This window comes from Triticum urartu, chromosome 5, assembly GCF_003073215.2.
Source record: "Triticum urartu cultivar G1812 chromosome 5, Tu2.1, whole genome shotgun sequence".
In the NCBI taxonomy this organism is placed as follows: domain Eukaryota; kingdom Viridiplantae; phylum Streptophyta; class Magnoliopsida; order Poales; family Poaceae; genus Triticum; species Triticum urartu.
Genome location: NC_053026.1, coordinates 141,699,164 through 141,716,484, shown reverse-complemented (window position 1 = coordinate 141,716,484; position 17,321 = coordinate 141,699,164).

Below are 17,321 nucleotides of genomic sequence, written 5' to 3'. Positions count from 1 at the left end.
TGCCACTGTGCCTAGTCTGTCCCAAGCCCACCTGTACCGGGTGCCACTTGGTAGACTGCTAACACTACCTACAAACACCAGAAACTAGTTGCAACTCCTGGACAGAGATCGAGTTGATTAATAAGCCGAGAGGGGCCGAGTTACCGGAACCCAATGTGTGGTAGTAACTGTTCATGGATCACAAACACAGAACTCAGTTCCTGAGGACGGCTGCAATGAGACAACCCACCATGTACTCCTACATGGCCTCTCACCACTACCTTTACCAAATCATGTTCACACACTTAGCTCACGTAAAGTAGGACATGTTCAACACCATTCCAATTCATCCCTGATGAATCAGACCTGACTCAACTCTAAGCAGTAGCAGGCATGACAAACAAGCATGAATGAGTAGGCACATCAGGGCTCAAACAACTCCTACTCATGCTAGTGGGTTTCATCTATTTACTGTGGCAATGACAGGTCATGCAGAGGAAAGGGGTTCAACTACCGCAACATGTAAAAGTTGAATCGCTATTTTCCTAATGCAGTAAAAGAGAGCAGGAGCGAGAGAGTGGGATTGTATCGGAATGAACAAGGGGGTTTTTCTTGCATGGCACTTCTGAAGATAGTATAGTTCTTAATTGGTGTCATCGATCACATCGTCGGAACCACATCTATCGAGAGGGGACAAACACCGGCAACTGAGAAAGAACACAATCAATGCAATGCCATAATATGATGCATGATCATGACATGGCAATATTCTGTGATTTGAGCTAATGCATCTAGCTATGATTTAAATGAAGTTGCTTTGAATACATGATTCAAATTCCAACTCCATATATGATTATTTAAATGCCCTTTATTTGTTTTGTCCAAAACAGAGGACAAACATTGTTCAAACATGCATGAAAATGGTACAGATGGATTCCTTGAATTTTTCTGATAATTTTCCATATATAATTTATTTAATTCTGAGCTACGGTTGATTTTCTATGATTTTTAGAAGTTTGGGGTATTTTCTGAAATTTATAAATCATTTCTGATTTATTTTAATTCCAGAAAACTTTACTGCGTCAGCACTGCGTCATCATGATGTCAGCAGGTCAACAGGGCGCGGTCCAGGTCAAACCTGACGTGTGGGGTCCACACGTCAGTGTAACAGGGCAGAACAGAGGCCTAGTGGGGCCAGGTCAACGCTGAGGTGGCGGGTCAAAGCATTAGCTTAATTAAAGCAGGGAATAACCCTGTGGTTAATTATGAGGTGGGGCCCGGCTGTCTGTGACTCTTGGGTTTGATTAAGAGGTGGTTAACGCCTAATTAACCTGGCCACGTCAGCACGGCCGGGGGTTAGTCCACCGGCGACCATCCAGCGTGACGGAGGCATGCCGGAAACGCGCTACGGGCGTCGGCTGCACGTGCCGAGGGCACTAGGGTGTAACCCTTGCTCACCCGCAGCCAAGGGAGCACGTGGGAGGTCGTGGGGTGACCGGAGCTCGCCGGAAACAACCTCGCGGCGGCGGTCAGAGTTCGGTTGCATGTGGGATCGCATTGTGGTGCACGGGGAGGACGACGGTGGGGTGATATGTGCTATGGGGAGCGTGCTAAGCACGATGGAGTGCTCGGACACGGGCTGCAGTGCGCATGACCTCGTCTGCACCATCTCCGGCGGTGAAGAGCTCACGGCTTCGGTGGGAACGGTGGCTGGAGGGTGAATTAGGCGACGGGGTATGGGGAAAATGGTGCAGAGGCTCACCGCGGTTCTTCTGGTGCTGCTGGAGAGGCAAGGGAGACACGGGGTCCGGCGAAATGTCGGCGGGGATCTCCAGCACCCGAGGACAAAGACGGCGGCGTTGGTGAGGCTCCGGAGTGTTCGGCGTTGCGTAGCTCAGCGAGGAGGTCGAGGACGACGCGACGGAGCTTCTAGGCTCAGCGGCAGGGCGAGGGGTGGTCAGTGGCCTTGGGTACAGCGAACGGCGGCGATGGTGGTGAGAGGGAGAAAGAGCAGAGGAGGGGGATGAGCTCGAGAGAGAGTGAGAGGAGGTCAGCGGGATCGTGAAGACACGGGGAAAATCGTCCACGTGTCAAGGGGCTCGTCGGCAAGCAGGAGGTGGCGCGGAGCGCGTGGGCGCGCACGGCGGCCACACGCCCTCCTACCCACTGGCAGGAGGTTGAAGACGGTGGAGGGCCTGGTGGGCTGGGCCAGCAGTGCCAGGCCAAGTGGGCTGCAGGTAAGCCAGGTGGGTTTTTCCTCTCTTTGTTTTTTTCTAATTCTGTTCTGTTTTCTATTTTGCAGGTTTGTTTTGAATTTGGTTTTGAAACAAATTCAATTTTGTTGCTTCTGGAAATATTTTTAGAAGCAAAAAAATTAAACCAAAGCTCCATAAAATATTTCAGAATTATTGGACCTATATTTATTTAATAGTAGATATAAATCCAATTCAAATAGTTATTGATTTAATTCAAATGCCCAAAATAAATGTTTCTGAGACACCAAAAATATTGGTTTGGATTTTACCTCTTGCCAATATTTCCAGAGGATAACAAGAACATTTTCTTGGACTTATTTGAAGCAATTTTATCTTGATCATTTTTAAAAGGATTCTGAGGCTTTGAAAATTCCCCAATTCAAATTTCATTTGAATTTAAACATGATGCAACAACCAAGCTAGTCCAAGGCCAAGGTAAAGCTAGGGATGTGACAGCTCCCATGTCCCTTGCCGCGCGCTTCCTGCATCGGGGCCACACCCTACTCGCCCTCCCTGCGTGCGCCTCCGCGTGTGCGCCCGCGCGCCCTGGCCTCGCGCCGCTCGCTGCCACTGCTCGCTGGCTGCTGTTGATGCTGCTAGCTGCTGCCCTTGCCTCTGCTACTTGCTACTGCGGTTGTTTGCTACTCTACTGAAGCTACTATTACTACTAACTACTGTAGCTACTACTATGGTTAGCTTTACAAACATTACATCGAGTAACCCCCTCGCAGCCCCTAAACTCCGGTAAAACAACTACTAACAGGCCAAAAATAAATATAAGTAGAATGTACACTTGACAAACTTCATAATACTTCACTGGACCAAATTCATTTGATGCATGGTTTAAATCCTACAAAAATCACAAAATCCTATCTTTTCTTAACCCTGACATTGCTTGTGCGTGTGTGTTCTGTGTGTGGTGGCCGGCCGGCTCTCCGTTAGCTAAATAGTACTCCTACTAGTTAGTCTAATCAGTGGTTAGGTATAGTGCAAATGACAGGTGGACCCCCCCTCTAAATATCCACTTAAAAAAATGCAAGATATGTGTGAATGACACCCGGGCCCCATCTACAGTTTTGACCAGTCAACAGTTAACAGTTGATTGCTGACTGCACTGTTGACCCCACTGTCAGCCTCCGGTGGCCATGCTGTGTGCACTCTGCTGGGTGCACATAGCAATTTCCCTTTTTATTTCAAATTAATAATAATTTTGGAATATTGTTAAAACTTTGAAAAATCATAGAAAATAATCCGTAACTCCAATGGAAAAACTTTGTACATGAAAGTTGCTCAGAACGACGAGACAAACTCGAATAAGCAGCCCGTTCGTCTGCCACGCATCCCTAGCACAGCGAACATGTAACTTTCCCCCTCCGGTTCATCTGTCCGAAAACGTGAAACACCGGGAATACTTTCCCGGATGTTTTCCCCTTTCACCGGTACCACCTCGTACCATGTTAGGGCATGCCTAGACTCACGCTTCATCTTGTCATGCATCGTCATGCATCTATTTGCTTAATATTTATTGTTTATTCCCCCCTCCTCTCTCGCTAGACACCGAGACCGACGCTGCTGCTACCCAGTATGACTACGGAGTTGACGACCGCTCTCTCTTGCTAGAGCAATCAGGCAAGCGCCCCCCCTTTGATCACCAGATATCGCCTATTCTTCTCTACTGCTTGCATTAGAGTAGTGTAGCATGTTATTGCTTTCGGTTAATCCTATTCTACTGCATAGCCTGTCATTGGTGCTACAGTTACCCTTACCTGCTATCCTACTGCTTAGTATAGGATGCTAGTGTTCCATCAGTGGCCCTACACTCTTGTCTGTCTACCATGCTATACTACTGGGCCGTGATCACTTCGGGAGGTGATCACGGGCATATACTATATACTTTACACTGTTACATTACCTATGATAATGTTCGGAGATGGGGGCTGACGGGGCAGGTGGTTCCACCCAGGTAGTGGTGGGCCTGGGTTCCCGACGGCCCCCGACTATTACTTTGTGGTGGAGCGACAGGGCAGGTTGAGACCACCTAGGAGAGAGGTGGGCATGGCCCTGGTCGGCGTTTGCGGATACTTAACACGTTTAACGAGATCTTGGTATTTGATTTGAGTCTGGCCACTGGCTTATACGCACTAACCATCTACGCGGGGACAGTTATGGGCACTCGACGTCGTGGTATCAGCCGAAGCCTTCGTGACGTCAGCGACTGAGCGGCGCGCGCCGGATTAGACTGGAACGCCTGCTAGGCTAGGTCTGCTTCCGGCCGCGTTCGCAACGTGCAGGTGTGCAAAGGGCGATGGGCCCAGACCCCTGCGCCATAGGATTTAGACCGGCGTGCTGACCTCTCTGTTGTGCCTAGGTAGGGTTGTGACGTGTTGATCTTCCGAGGCCGGGCATGACCCAAAAAAGTGTGTCCGGACAAAGGGGATCGAGCGTGTTGGGAAATGTGGTGCACCCCTGCAAGGAAATTGATATATTCGAATAGCTGTGTCCCTCGATAAAAGGACGACCTGGAGTTGTACCTTGACCTTATGACAACTAGAACCGGATACTTAATAAAACACACCCTTCCATGTGCCAGATACAACCGGTGATCGCTCTCTCATAGGGCGACGAGGGGAGGATCATCGGTTAGGATTATGCTATGCGATGATACTTGGTGAACTTACCTTCTGCTCTCTTCTACATGCTGCAAGATGGAGGTGGCCAGAAGCATAGTCTTTGATAGGACTAGCTATCCCCCTCTTATTCCGGCATTCTGCAGTTCAGTCCACATATGATACCCTTATTCCATTTGATACCAATGCATACATATGCAGTGTAGCTCCTTGCTTGCGAGTACTTTGGATGAGTACTCACGGTTGCTTTGCTCCCTCTTTTCCCCCTTTCTATACCCGAATGCTGCCACCAGATGATGGAGTCCAGGAACCAGACGCCACTGTTGATGATGACTACTACTACTCGGGAGGTGCCTACTACTACGTGCAGCCCGCTGGCGACGACCAGGAGTAGTTAGGAGGATCCCAGGCAGGAGGCTTGCGCCTCTTTCGATCTGTATCCAAGTTTGTGCTAGCCTTCTTAAAGCAAACTTGTTTAACTTATGTCTGTACTCAGATATTGTTGCTTCCGCTGACTCGTCTATGATCGAGTTCTTGTATTCGAGCCCTCGAGGCCCCTGGCTTGTAATATGATTCTCGTATGACTTATTTATGTTTTAGAGTTGTGTTGTGATATCTTCCCGTGAGTCCCTGATCTTGATCTTACACATTTGCGTGCATGATTAGTGTACGGTCAAATCGGGGGCGTCACAAGTTGGTATCAGAGCCGACTGCCTGTAGGAATCCCCCTTCCACACTCCTTGGCAGAAGTCGAGTCTAGACATTACAAAACTTTTACTAACATGGCTGTGCACCTTACGGGCTCACGTCGCCATTGGGTGGTATTAGGATCTTTTATTCCTCGACCTATACTCTGGGACTCTGCCCTGTCTTCTATTCGGGTTAAAATGAATTTACTAACTCTAACTCTAGGTTCTCGTAACCACTTTGTCCCGGAGAGCCCTTAGCACAGATGATCGCGTGCTGCACCGAAGGATTCCGAAGATACTCTCCGATGTTCACTCGAGACTTGGTGTCCGTTGCTTTTTCAATTCCCTACCACCGAAATATCCCTATGGATAAATACATACATATGTTGTTCTTACTGTTGTTCCCAGTTGATCTTGTCACTACAAGATATCCTGAAATTCTCTCTATTGATCCGAGAATACTTTGTGCCTACCGCCTTATAGTTCCTTTCCACCTAAATACCCCTACGGATAATTTCTCGCCCTTATCGAGTATCCACTCATCCCCAGTTGTTCATGTGTTTCACAATGGTCTTCGAAATACTATTTGATCCTCCAAAATTCCTCGGTAGCTTATTGCTCTGCAATACTTGTCTGCTTGCATTATGAATGCTTTCCATATGTCTGGCAATATTCGTTAGTATCCTTAGACACCGTCATTTTGATCCTATTGATTCAACATGAGTGCGAATTCACGCAATCATCAGTTGATCCTTTTCAATTATCTTTCTGGCTCAGAAGTCATGTGTGAACATGAGCTTGTTCTCGACCAATCTGTTTGCCGTCAATTGTACCCTTAGGTCTATTGAACTTATCCACCCTTGATCAGAGCATCTGCTTCTGATCATTCTTTTTGGAAATCATAATTCCTTTGATATCTAAGCATCGAATCATTCAGATGTTCTATAATCTGATGCCCTTGCATCCTTTCTTCCACTGGTTGTGTGTCGATGCTCACATCAGCTTCGTTATGGACCGTCAGATCCTTCATTGGATTATTATTCAATAGTGTCCTCATTATTCAATAACCTTGTGAGCCTTTTGTCACAGCCCTAGCTTTGGCCTTGCTTGTCTTTGCATCATCATCTTGCATCATGTTTAAATTCTCAGAAACTTGAAATGGGGATGTTCAAACCCTAGCACCACATGGATTTCAAATAGGCTCAACTAAAGTCATTTTCAATGACCCCAAAAATGGCCTTTGAAAATGTTCATGATTTCTGATAAGGGTGAAAACCTCTGCCAAAAATGATGAACATATTTCTAGGTCATTCCTGGATTTTTAAATTAATACATATTGTATTTGACTTTGGGCATTTAAATACTATAAATAATTTAAATGCTTAGATAATGCTGAAATTAAATGTGGGCCACTAGAATAATCTAGAGAGTGTCCACAAATTATTCCAGCATTTTACAAAATGCTTTAGTATTTTTACTAAAGCCAAAACAACAGCAAACAAATAGAAAAAAAAACAAAGGCCTACCTGGACTTACCTGGCCGGCCCAGTGGACAGCCAGCCCATGAGGCCCACGCGCCAGTCACTCCTAACCTCCTACCACTAGGCAGGAGGGCGTGTGGCCGCGGCTCGCGCGCATGCGCTCGGCCAGCTCCTGGTTACCGCTGTTGCTGGGGACGGCTCCGAGCGCCACGACACCCCTTGGAGACCCCTCGCTCCTCTTCCTCACTCTCTTCTCTCCCCCTCACCCCCTAGCTCCTCCCCGAGCTCCATCCGAGAGCAATCGCCGGCCACCGTCTCACGTATGCGCAGCCACAGCCGTCCCCTCACCCTCCGGTCGTGCCCCGAGCTCTGAAACTTTGCGTTGTTTCTCCAAGACGAAGGAACCAAGCCCGGACGCCCTACATCACCGTTGCCATCGTCTTCTTCCTCCTCTACCACCGGAGATCGCCCCCGACCTCCCGTCATCACCAACCCCTCCCCGAGCACGCCGAGGCCTTCATTCAACTCGCCGTGAGCTGCTGCGTCTTTCCCCTCCTCCCTGAGCTCGTTCCCGTCCTCTAGCGACATCTTCCACCGAAGCCGTCAGCTCCTCGCTGCCGGCGATGATGCAGAAGCGGCCATGGGCACTGCAGCCCGTGTCCGAGCACACCAGTGTGCTCAGCACGTCTCCGCGAACCCGTAGCCACCAGTATCTCTCCCTCCCACGCTCTCTAGCCCTGAACCCATCTGCTCCCGAACTTCGGCCGCCGCCGTTCTTGTCGCCGCCGTAACAAGAGCTAGCAAACTCGTTCCCGAGCATGGCTACGTGCTCAGCAGCTCCGCAGCAAGCCAGCGCCACCACCCGCACCGCCTACCGAGCCCCACAGCCTCATCCCGACCAACCCCGAGCTCCGGCCGCCGCCTCACTCGCCGCTGTTGCCGTTCCCGGCCGCCCTAGCACCACCCACCACCACCGATCGACGGGCCTCGTCGCGCTGCATCCGCAGGACCCAGCCGCGCGAGCTCTCGGCGCCGGAATCGGCCGGACGGGCAACCCCGCCGTGTTCCGTTTAGCGCCGGCGGCTAACCGCCGTTTTGGATGACGTGGACACGTCATTAGTGGCTAATTGAACCACTAACTAATCCCCCTGGCTCGCTGACATGCGGGCCCCGCAGCCTAACTAACCAGCTAACAAAAATAGATTAAGATTAATCTAAACACAGTGGCCCCAGGCGTCATCGTTGACCTCGCTGACGTGGTCGTTGACCGGACCCACCTGTCTGTGACACTAAATGTCACTGGGTCACTGACCAGTGGGTCTCACTGGTCAGGTTTGACCTGGACCGTGCCCCGTTGACCTGCTGACGTCATGACAATGTCATGCTGATGCAGTAATTAATTTCTGTTTTAAAACAATTCAGGAAATTCCAGAAAATGACTTAAACTTCAAAAAATCATAGAAATTAAACCGTAACTCCAAATGAAATAATTTATATATGAAAAATTATTAGAAAAATTCAAGGAATCTGTTTATGGCATTTTCATGCATGTTAGAACAACTTATGGCTGCTGTTTAGGCCAGTTCACATAAATGGAATTTAAACTCTCACATATGGAGTTTGAATTTGAACCTAGGGTTCAAACCAACTCCATTTAACATGTTGCTAGTTGCATTAGCTCAAACCATGGCATATTGACATGTCATGATCATGCATCATATTGTGCATTGCATTGATTGTGTTTCTTTCTCTGTTGCCGGTATTTGTCGCCTCTCGATAGACGTTGTTTCGACGTTGTGATCGTTGACACTGATGAAGACTCAATGCTATCCTCAGAAGTGCCAGGCAAGAAAAACCCCCTTGCTCATTCCGATACAATCCCACTCTCTCGTTCCTGCTCTCTTTTACTGCATTAGGACAACAACGATTCATCTGTTACTTGCTGCGGTAGTTGAACCCCTTATCCTATGCATGACCTGTCATTGCCACAGTAAATAGATGAAACCCACTAGCATGAGTAGGAGTTGTTTGAGCCCTGATGTGCCTACTCATCCATGCTTGTTTGTCATGCCTACTATTGCATAGAGTCGTGTTAGGTCTGGTTCATCGGGGATGAATCTGAGGTGTGTGAACATGTCCTACGGTGTGTGAACATGATTTGGTAAAGGTATCGATGAGAGGCCATGTAGGTGTACATGGTGGGTTGTTTCATTGAAGCCTTCCTTAGGAACTGAGTTCTGTGTTTGTGATCCAGGAAACAGCTACTACCACACATTGGGCCCTAAAATATGACCCCACTCGACTTACTGACCCCTCCCGTCCTCTGTCCAGGAGTTGCAACTAGTTTCTGGTGTTTATATGTTATGTGTTGGCGGCCGTGCGTAGCGCTGACCCTAGGGGTGGGCTATGATGCGGTAGATACACCGTGGCCGGGTATGCCGGGCGCCCGTTTGGTGTCTCGGGACCATGTACACATCGTTTGGGGCCGTTGAGGACACCCCGGCTGGATTTCCTTGCGGATGGAACCTGAATAGGCGATAAACCTGGACTAGAGACTTGTGTGGTTAGTCAGGTCGTGGTCTACACCCATGTCGGCTTTCGCTTGAAGTCTGCTGAGCACATGTCGTGTGCAGACGCTAAGTGGTGGAAACATGTGTGACGAAGTACACCCCTGCAGGGTTATAAATGATCTATCCGAATAACCGTGTCCGTGGTAAAGGACTTCTGGGTTGCCTATAACAGTTCATAGACAAGTGAAAGAGGATACTCTAAAACTCGCAAGATAAGTGCGAGTGCTATGGATGGCCTTCTCATAGGGGGACGGGAGCGGATCCATAGTGGTGTATTGAATGGTGAATATGTGGACTCATGTGCGCCACCTCAAAAGAGTTGCTTGCGGTCGTAGTTCAGGTTAGCCACTGAGTCAAAGCTGGCTTGCTGCAGTTAAACTCCACCACCACCGTGTTGATACCGATGCATATGTAGTTAGTTCTGATGTATGTCTTGCTGGGTACATTTGTACTCACGTTTGCTTAATTTATGTTTTGTAGAGAGACTTCAGTCTCGCTAGTAGTTCCATGTGGACTTCGACGTTTAGCTTGATACCTCAGCTACAATCTTGTGCCCTCGGCAGGATCAGGTAGATAGTCAGGCTTCTCAGCCTTTTCCATTTGTAGATGTCTGTACCCAAACATGTTAAGCTTCCACATGTGCCTTGATTTGTATGCTCTGAATGTTGGGTCATGAGACCCATGTTTGTAATATCTCGCTCCTCGGAGCTTAATGATAAATATTTGAGTCGTAGAGTTATGTTGTGATGCCATGTTGTATTTACACATATCGAGCATATTGTGTGTATGATTGAAATGCTTGGTATGTGTGGGATCCGACAATCTAGTTGTTTATCCTTGGCAGCCTCTCTTATGGGGAAATGTAGTATAGTGCTTCCATGAGCCATAGTAGTCCGCTACAGCCCGGTTCACCGGAGTCCTGCTAGCCGAGCACTACTGCTCAGGACACTTGACTGGCTGGCATGTGTTTCACTTTGTTCCTATGTCTGTCCCTTCGGGGAAATGTCACGAGGTGACATCCGGAGTCCTGTTAGCCCAGTGCTACAGCCCGGATTCACACGCTGCTGACTGGCATGCTCGATGGGATTCATGTATGCCTGTCCCCATAGGTTGGTGCCGCTTTGGGTTCACGACTAGCCATGTCGGCCCGGGTTCTCTGTCATATGGATGCTAGTGACACTATCATATACGTGATCCAAAAGTCGCAAACGGTTCCGAGCCATGGTAAGGCGACACCCGTGGGAATACCGTGCGTGATGCCGCAAAGTGATATGAGGTCTTACCGGCTAGATCGATGTGACTTGGAATCGGGGTCCTGACAGCTTTCCTCGGATACATAATGCTTTTGGTAAATTGTATCCTCTATTTTCTCATCCATGCTCTGTTTCTGAGCTGGTGGTATTTACGATTGAAGCTTGTGGTATATGTTTCCACGATACCCTGACGGGTTGAACCTATGCCTTTCGCAAACCGTATGAACCTGAAAGTTTTCGCTAGTCATACTCTTCTGTTGTTTCGCCAGATAAAATTTCTACACTACAGCTTCATCAAAAGTGAGAAGTGAAGTGAAAGGTTATGCATTGAAGAAGTGGGAGTCGACCTTGAGCCTTTGTGTTCATGCCCATGGACCCGATGTGGAACTTATCATCGAAGCTTCTTGTAAATTATAATAATCCCCTTGTTATAAGTTCGTCATGTATCTATGTTTGGTCCTTTGCAATCATGGTTTCGACCATATTTTCTCCTTAATACAATTTCTCAAACAAGTTGAAGCACTTGTCTTCTGCAGATCATTGCACCTGTCCAACCTTTACTTTGATCTACCATCGAGTATTACACTACAATATCTCAAGATTATCATGGAACTGCATAACCTCTTATGAGTTCTTCATCAGGTGCTACCTTCTCACTGATTCCAATTTTTCATGGGCTTTGAGTTACTAAACACTCAAAGACACCGATAACTAACTCAAGTCCGCACCACGATTAAACAACTCTTGATAACCTTCATTACTTATGAGTTTGAACTCGATCACGTCATTCCTAGCCTGCTTGGCTATATCCTTGTCGTGCCGATTTTAACTGTGCTACCTGGTCCTTCTTCCCGGAGCACAATTTTTGATGATGAGCTAAGCTTACGTCGATTTTCCTCATCATATCATTTCGCCTTGGACAACAATCTTGATTTTGAGTTTGTGTCGTATATGTGGTTCCAATAATCTTTCACTACATCAGTCATGTTGCTTGATGTAGTCGTTGTTTGATTGCTTCTTCGTGGAGCCTCTCGACAAAATTTGTCATGATCATTATCAATATCTTGACTCCCTCCAGGATATCAATCGAATTCATGATGAGAAATACCATCCTTTCCCTCGATGATTTGTCTTATCATCGGCCACTTTATTGCCTTACCTCCAACACAAACATGATCATGTTTTGTGTTATACCTTGAGTTCCTTGCTATCCAGCGTTTGTTCTTCTTTACCTTGGAATATTACCATCTTTTATGTCAAGTATGTTGTGAGAATTTCACCACCTCTTATGAATTATTGATGCAAGTGATGCTTCTCACCATCACCATTGTTTTCATGGCCCCCGTGCTCCAACCGGATATCGACAAATGGATTGTGATGTGAAAAATTCCAAATTTCTAGCAACCCTATTGCTTGTAAGTTAATGAACAATAGAAACATTCTTTGTGTATTGGATATCGAATCACCCTTCTATCATTGATCTTTCTACCTAAGCCCATAATTCGGGTGCACCATTCAACCAATGTTTAAATTGTGTATGTTTTCCTCGATCATACATCATTATATCATTTGATCGGACAAATGTTATCTCCTTGTTCACATAATTGAGGGCACCCATCTTTTTGGAAATCTCAATGAATTGTCGCCAAGTCCATGATGGGCTCTTGTTTCGTAACTTGCTTCCATAGTCCATTTCCCGAGAATCTTACAATGTCATCTCGTCAATTTGTGTTGCACCTTTTCTTTTCAGGAATCCCGTGTCTGATGTTATTTTGATACCAATCAGATCTGAATCTCTGTCAGATATGATGGTTGGAACATATTTTCAAGAGTGATAACATTGATCCTCATATGACCCGGTAAGGCGATGTCATGCACACCTGACCGGAGGACCAAGTGTTATAGTTTTCTTTTTAACAAGGTTAACCATTTTTCCATGAGGAAATTGAATGCCTTGTTTAATAAGTTTATCCCGATGGATCCTTTGTGTATCCAAAGTCTGACCTTTGCTTGAAGACCATGTCAATGCTATCTCGAAGCATGTTTGTGGTACTCCGATTTTCAACAAGAACACTTGAAGCCCAATGCTAAATGTTTCTTGCTCAATTACCCCAAACACCGTTGTATGGGTAATGTCATGATATTTCTGTCCCCTTTCCTAAAGGGTTTTCTACGTTATATCCTATCATGGATATCATGCTCTGCTTTTCCTTGGGAAGGATATACCCCTGAAATATGTGTTTAAACACATTTTTCCTTTCCATTGTTCTGTTTAACCTGATGATCACATTTTCCTTTCCATTGGTTTGTTTGACCTTTCTGGTGTTCTATATGATCTAAGCAGTAATATTCTCCTGCTTATGTAAACTTCTCGATGTACAATTCTGTCAGAAAGACCCTGTTACTTTTGTTGATGACATTCCGGTAACCACCGATGGACGAGAACCTTGCCTATTGGCCCGCCTCATTCAACGAGCAGGAAAATGGTTCTCTTCGTCCCTCGCCCTTGGTACCAATGGTTGTTGCCGACATAATCGATAGTCTATCCTCTGACATGCCTTGCTTACATGATCATGCAAGACGTCATCCCCCTTCCTACTTTTAACCCACATGGTGGGCCCATAACCCAAAGGTCCCAGGATCGGAACTTGACTCTCCTGTACCCCTTGTTGTCAAAGATATTCCTTGAGCTTGATTTCGTATGTAAATCACGGGCCACCTGCCTAGTAATCTATTCTGGTATCAGATGCAATACTTATTCCCATTGCTCTGAACCCCTTTCACATTTCGTATCAGGCATCGAACGATTGCCTATGCGCTTGAAACTTCTATGATGTACCTTCTTACTTGGCTCTTAGTATTTTCTTAAGTTTCAGTTCAAGAGTTCCGCCACCTTCCTCGATGTTATCGACCAGATAGTCGACCTTGCAGAGTTCCGTTCTCCCGGACTACCCCCTTTATTCTTTCGTAAGTACAATGGAGTTTCTGAAGAAATGAAGGCATCAATGTATTGGACCGGCCTCTTCGAGAAGAGCAAGCCGGGATGAGAAGACCCGCTAGATTAGTAACCAAACCTTCCCCCTTTCACTAATGTTGCCACATCACCACGATTACTGTTGCTAAACTCGTGTTAATTCAAACAGCGTTCGAATTGAAATTTAAATTCCAAGTCAAAATATTATTTCTTCAAACAGTAAAACAAAAATGTTCGCGGTGTCGCATTTATTCAGTATTAAATTGTGATGAGTTAACCAACCTCATTTGAATTATTAAAAATGCCCTCACCAAATTATATAGTGGTCCAATAGCATATTAAATGACTTATTCAATTTCTAAAAATGCCCGAACAATTCCTTTGGCTCAAAAACTTTTTATGCAACGCCACAATGTTGTTCTTGAATTATGAGCCAGATTTCAAGTTTAACTAAGTTCTTTTACTATAGCATTTAAATAAAAAAATGGAGAAATAAATAAAAGAAAAGAATCAAAGAATAAAAAGATAAAACAAAGCCTCCCCTCCATTGGGCCACCCGGCCCATCTACCTAGCGGGCTGGCCCACCTGGTCCCGCTGCCCCCTCCGCTCTGTTCACGGGGGATCGTGGACAGAGCCGATGCGTGCCACGGCCGCGGCCATCGCCGTGGAGGCCATCCACCGACTCCCCCCCGCCACCTATAAGGTCGGCGCCCCCTTCCTCGGCGAACCCTAATCGCCCACTGGCCCCCTCTCTCCCTCGTCGCCCTCTCTCTCGCCTAGAGCCGCCCCGCACCCGATCGCTACCGTCGTCGCCCCATCATCATGGCCGGCGTGGCCGTCGGCCACCCCTCGCCTCCTCTCTGTGTTGAGAGGCTCCTGCCGCCTCGCCCTCGCTCTCGTTCGGTGCGGAGCGGAGCCGGGAGGCTCCTCCAATGACACCCGCACCGGAAGCTCGCCATCCTCATCTTCTTCTACCTTCGGCCATTGCAACGTCGTCGTCGATTCGCTCGCCTCCGGTCCTCTCTGACTACAACGAGCACACCAAGCACCCCACTGTGAGGCCCTCCCCCGATTCCCCCGTTTTTCACTTCGATCCATTCGTTGGTGGCCGTCCCCGTGCTCGTTCGTGGCTGCCATGGCCAGAGCCTGTGCTCCCATGTCCCTTGCCACGCGCTGCCTGCATCAGGGCCACACCCTGCTCGCCCTCCCTGCATGCACCGCGCGTGCCTCCGTGTGTTTGCTCGCGCCCCCGCATGTGCGCCCGCGCGCCCTGGCCTCGCGCTGCTCGCTGCCACTGCTCGCTGACTGCCGTTGATGCTGCTAGCTGCTGCCCTTGGCTCTGCTACTTGCTACTGCGGTTGTTTGCTGCTCTACTGAACCTACTATTACTACTAACTACTGTAGCTGCTACTATGGTTAGCTTTACAAATATTACATCGAGTAACCCCCTCGGCAGCCCCTAAACTCCGGTTGAACAACTACTAACATGCCAAAAATAAATATAAGTAGAATGTACACTTGACAAACTTCATAATACTCCACTGGACCAAATTCATTTGATGCATGGTTTAAATCCTACAAAAATCACAAAATGCTATCTTTTCTTAACCCTGGCATTGTGTGTGCGTGTGTGTTCTGTGTGTGGTGGCCGGCCGGCTCTCTGTTAGCTAACTACTCCTACTAGTTAGTCTAATCAGTGGTTAGGTATAGTGCAAATGACAGGTGGACCCCCCTCTAAATATCCACTTAGAAAGAAAATGCAAGATATGTGTGAATGACACCTGGGCCCCATCTACAGTTTTGACCAGTCAACAGCTGACTGTTGACTGCACTGTTGACCCCACTGTCAGCCTTCGGTGGCCATGCTGTGTGCACTCTGCTGAGTGCACATAGCAATTTCCCCTTTTATTTCAAATTAATAATAATTTTGGAATATTGTTAAAACTTTGAAAAATCATAGAAAATAATCCGTAACTCCGATGGAAAAACTTTGTACATGAAAGTTGCTCAGAACGACGAGACAAACTCAAATACGCAACCCGTTCATCCGCCACGCATCCCTAGCATAGAAAACACACAACTTTCCCCATCCGGTTCATCTGTCTGAAAACGCGAAACACCGGAATACTTTCCCGGATGTTTTCCCCTTTCACCGGTACCACCTCGTACCGTGTTAGGGCACGCCTAGCATCACGCTTTGTCTTGTCATGCATCGTCATGCATCTGTTTGCTTAATATTTATTGTTTCTTCCCCCCTCCTCTCTCGCTAGACACCGAGACTGACGCTGCTGCTACCCAGTACGACTATGGAGTTGACAACCCCTCTCTCTTGCTAGAGCAATCAGGCAAGCCCCCCCCCTTTGATCACTAGATATCGCCTATTCTTCTCTACTGCTTGCATTAGAGTAGTGTAGCATGTTACTGCTTTCGGTTAATCCTATTCTACTGCATAGCCTGTCATTGTTGCTACAGTTGTTACCCTTACCTGCTATCCTACTGCTTAGTATAGGATGCTAGTGTTCCATCAGTGGACCTACACTCTTGTCCGTCTGCCATGCTATACTACTGGGCCGTGATCACTTCGGGAGGTGATCACGGGCATATACTATATACTTTACACTATTACATTACTTGTGATACTGTTCAGAGATGGGGGCTGATGGGGCAGGTGGTTCCACCTAGGTAGTGGTGGGCCTGGGTTCCCGACGGCCCCCGATTGTTACTTTGTGGCAGAGCGACATGGCAGGTTGAGACCACCTAGGAGAAAGGTGGGCTTGGCCCTGGTCGGCGTTCGCGGATACTTAACACGTTTAACGAGATCTTGGTATTTGATCTGAGTCTGGCCACTGGATTATATGCACTAACCATCTACGCGGGGACAGTTATGGGCACTCGACGTCGTGGTATCAGCCGAAGTTTTTGTGACGTCAGCGACTTAGCGGCGCGCGCCGGATTGGACTGGAACGCCTGCTAGGCTAGGTCTTCTTCCGGCTGTGTTCGCAACGTGCAGGTGTGCAAAGGACGATGGGCCCAGACCCCTGCACCATAGGATTTAGACCGACGTGCTGACCTAGGTAGGGTTGCGACGTGTTGATCTTCCGAGACCGGGAATGACCCAGAAAAGTGTGTCCGGACAAAGGGGATCGAGTGTGTTGGGAAATGTGGTGCACCCCTGCTATGCGATGATACTTGGTGAACTTACCTTCTGCTCTCTTCTACATGCTGCAAGATGGAGGTGGCCAGAAGCATAGTCTTCGATAGGACTAGCTATCCCCCTCTTATTTCGGCATTCTGCAGTTCAGTCCACATATGATACCCTTATTCCATTTGATACCAATGCATACATATGTAGTGTAGCTCCTTGCTTGCGAGTACTTTGGATGAGTACTCACGGTTGCTTTGATCCCTCTTTTCCCCCTTTCTATACCCGAATGCTGCGACCAAATGATGGAGTCCAGGAACCAGACGCCACTGTTGATGACGACTACTACT